This window comes from Gavialis gangeticus, unplaced genomic scaffold, assembly GCF_001723915.1.
Source record: "Gavialis gangeticus isolate Ggan-Ray unplaced genomic scaffold, GavGan_comp1, whole genome shotgun sequence".
Taxonomy (NCBI): Eukaryota; Metazoa; Chordata; order Crocodylia; family Gavialidae; genus Gavialis; species Gavialis gangeticus.
Window position 1 is genome coordinate 151905414 of NW_017729022.1, and position 4358 is coordinate 151909771.

Sequence of the window (4358 nt, forward strand, 5' to 3'; positions counted from 1 at the left end):
GGAATATGAAGTTTAATTGCAAAGTATCAGAACATTTGAAACTGTTCTTGATTTAATGTAATGCCTCCCTGGCAGAAAGTGAAACTGTCTTTTCATGGCAGTGGTCAACCAGTGGAATTTTTCCATGTTTTTTTGGATTCAGATGCAGTTCCTGGCATTTGATACTCCATTTGGATGGATGCTCTTTCAGTGAGTACCGGAGGTGGAGCAAGATGGAGAGGTTCTGGAAACAGTGGTGGTCTTATCACGGCTCCACATTAATGTTAGGAAATGGCCAAAACCATCTGCAAAATAATTTTGGAGAGAATGAACTAAATGTCACTGAATGTTTCACTGACAGAGAAAGAGAGAAAGACTTAAATTACAGGCTTAACCTGGCTCACTATTTCCTTGTAATAAGAAACCATTTTAACATAGGCAGCTTATAAATAAATAGTCTTCCTTTTTCAATGTGGAAAATATTGCGTACATTGTGTAATATATATGTTATATAAAAACAGTCTCTTCTGGCTTGAAGTTGTGAAACTGCTGCTCCATTAGCTCAACAGGCAGAGCCATGGGACCCTGGGCCCCATCCCACCAACACTAGCGTGGCTTGGTAAATTAATTTGGTCTTTGGCATGGTTATGTATTTATTTAAGGTGATGTTCGTTAGCTTCTAAAGGCTGAATGGAAAATCTCACACCTGATGCTCAATTCATGACCTTGTGTGCAGAGCCCCAAGGGCTGAAACTGATGGTGATAGAATGTAAAGAGTGGTAGGTAATGTATGTATTCCAGTGGCTACGGTTGTCTAGTATTAACCAGAACATTGGTCTGCAGACTAATATCCTGATCCTGCAGGGCCTGTTCAGGATTAGACCCCAAAATCTAGCATTATCAGCAATGTCACCCTGTAATTGAATTTACTAGGCCACAGGGGTTAATAAAGTGGGGTTGTTCTGGGTCTAAGAATACCAGTCACTGGAAATTAATCTCTAATTTCCCTTCAGTCAGAGCTTGCTGTCAGGCATGTTCAAGGGCTATTTTATGGGCATGTACCATTTTTCTTTTCTTTTTTCTTTTATTAAAAAATGACTTTTTGTTTCTGCATTACTGGCTCTTTCTCCCCGTTAGCACTTTTGCCCTCTTCCTCAGCTCTTTATTTTGGTAGATGAATAATATTGTCTCTCCTCATCTTTCTCATCCTCTTCATGGTATGATTTCTTGCAAGCCTCATAAACGCAGTCGTTGCCTCATTCTTCATGGCCCACATACACTCTTCCCAGTAACTATATTACAGATTGGGGTGCTGTTTCTGTGGAGGAGGTGACTGTTAAAAAAAACCTCTGTTTGGATCAGAATAAAACTTAGGGGAAAAAACTGCTTCTGGTCTGAAGTTTCCTGTGCTTTTTTTCAGTTTAGAGGAAATTTTTTTTCTAGAAAACTGTAACATTCAGGCATTGATTTATGCAGAGGCAGGCAATTATTTTGGGCGGAGGGCCGCTTACCCAGTTTTGGCAAGCTGTCAAGGGCCGCATGGGTAGCCCTGCCCCTTGACAGGTGTTCTACCCTCTGGTCACCATCCTGGGACCAATGTCCCAGGCCAGCACTGGTGAGGCCCAAAGCAGGAGGCAGGCTGGCAGGGGTCTGTGGAGCTGGGCTGGGGTGCACCAGCAGGGAGAGGTGGAGCTGGCCTGGCTCCATAGAGCCCCTACTGGCTGGGACCCCGCACTCCTGCCACCCTGCTTTGGGCCCTGCCAGCACTAGCCCCGGGACACTGGTGCAGGCCCTGTGTTTCTGCTGGCTCCTGCACCTGCTCACTCTCAGTGTCCCCCTAGCCCCGTGGTACAGGTGTGGGGCAGCGCGCAGCCCTGACCCCACGCTTGCCGGCTGAGCATGGGGAAAAGCAGCCCTTCCACTGCCCCATGGCCAGCGCTCCCTGCTGCAGCCACTCGCAGCCCACACGGGGTTGTCCTGAGCAGGCACAGGCAGCCCCACGCGGGCTGTGAGCAGCTGCAGTGTGGGGTGCCAGCCATGGGGTGGGCAAGGAGCTGCATTCCCCACCCTGTGCTCAGCTTTTCCCCAGGCCACTTTTCCCTAGGCTCCTTCCCTGCCCGGGGTCCTCCCCTGCCCTTCCCCCCACTCTCTCCTTACCTGAGTTTCCAGCCGGGGCAGCCACATGCTCCCGGCTGGGGGGGGGAGGGGGAGGGGGTGTGGGCAGGGCTGGGCAGGCCCTGCTGTTGCAAGAGCCTGTTGGGCTTCCCCTGGGTCCTACTGCCCTTGGTTCCTGTCATTTTTTACTGGAAACAAGGGCAGATAAATATTAATTATCTAAATTTTTAGGGGCCCCGCGGGCTGGATAGAATGGCCTCATGGGCTGGATCTGTATTTTGCCCACCTCTGATTTATGCCAATGAAAAAGTGGCATTTTTCCCTGTTGTTTTTTTTGTAATGTTACTGTGCCTTATTATTATATAATCATTGTGCATTGTGCTTCACTGGTGCTGCATAGCTTATTGTAATTTGTCTTAAGAAACTGGTAGTGGTAGTATTTCAGATTTGAAATACAATAAACTTGTCTGTCAATTTACTAAGATAAAGAACTTGAGACAGATCCACAAGGCATATGTGTAAACATGGAATTCTGTGTAATGTTGGCTCTCCCCATCTATGTATGCCCACTGTGCCCAGAACCACTGCTTACTATTCTTGTGACACTCATTCTATTGCTTCCTGCCTCTTGTCCGTTTCTGAAGGACAAAGAAACTTGAGGCAGAGGGAAGCTTGATTTCCAAGTTTGGGAAGATGATTAGAAACCCATCTCTCCCATGTTTCCTTAGAGCCTCAGGTTGGAAAGAGGAGGGAGAGTATACTGACTAGTGGCATGTGGCTTGTGAAGTTGTTTTGTAAGAAATGGGAACCAATGCATTGGTTGCATTAGTCTCAATGTGGCCTTAATGCTACTGCTGATTTCCCATATTAAATGTGACTGTGCTTGTGACAAAATGGGTCTGTAGCATGTTTATAAAACTTGTATTATGTCACACGTTATTTCAGCAGTGACCTTCATATACAATTGGGACGATTCAAATAAATGCATTCTGTGCACATTTTTAAAGTCTAATATAAATGCTCTTAGAAGTCACTTGTGTATTTGAACCTTGCATTGCATAGTTAGATAAATGCTTATGCACGTTTATCTGAATGTGAAATCAGCTACAGTTCTCTCTCTTAAACAAACAAAAAAATCCCCCAGGTAATTCAAATATGTTTGAGTTTCAGTATACATTATGGTTGAGCATTGTGCAAAAGTTAGCAGCTTCTCAGTTATGGTTGTCCCCAAGTGCCTGTCACTCATATACACTCTATATGGTGATTAAAACAAAGAAAATTTTGTCTTAATCAGTACAATCAAATTGTACTGCTGTGGATGAGACAGTTGTTAGAGAAACTATATATTTGACTTTCCTGAATCTCATTAACTCTGGCCTAGTTTTGCAGACAAAAATGCATACACTTATATACCCCAAAATGTTGTGTGTGTGCATTAATCTATCACGATTGTATATGCAGATGAGCAGTAACTAGCCAAATAATGTGTTGCCATTCATTTGTATGTGTATTTCCATGGCTGCATACACAGGTAATTGCTTGCAAGTTACTATAAAACTACAATCTTACTTAAAACTCCACCAACTTAGCATTTTGCATTGAATAGCTTAATAATCTATCCAGTACATTCCAATAGCTTTAACAATGTATCAGAGTTCTCCTATTCAGTGGCAATGACATTTACCATTAATTCAAAAATCCCACATTAATTTTGCTCCCTGAAATAACATAGGAGGGATTTTCAAAGCATTCAGAGTTGGCCCAAGTCCTCCACCAAAGTTCCATTTACTTCCATGGGAATAGGGGTAGAGGAACATTGAGCTTTTGAAAAATTAATCCTACAGTGATCCCACTCTTTTGTAGATATGGGGTAAAATCCTGTTCTTACTGAAATAGATGGGAGTTTGGCACTTCTGAGACTTAGGATGTTGATTGTGTTTCATTTTTAAATTGTCTGCGTTGATTTTTTATGACTGTGTTTATAGGTATACTGCTTTCACCTCTCCTGCCAAAAGCAGCTTTCCCCAACACTGCCATGCCAGCCTTCTTTTTCAAAACTGAGCACCCACTTCGATTTAATACCACTTGACTTTCAATGAAGCACTTCTTTTTAGTTTTTCTGTTTTCAGTAACATAATACTGCACATGCCAGAGCCCAGATCCTCTGCAGCCCTTACTCAAATCAGTAGTATCATCAACTCCAGCAAAATCGAACTAGGTCGGTGTGAGAATACCTGCTTGTGATGCCTTCCATGTGCTCTTCC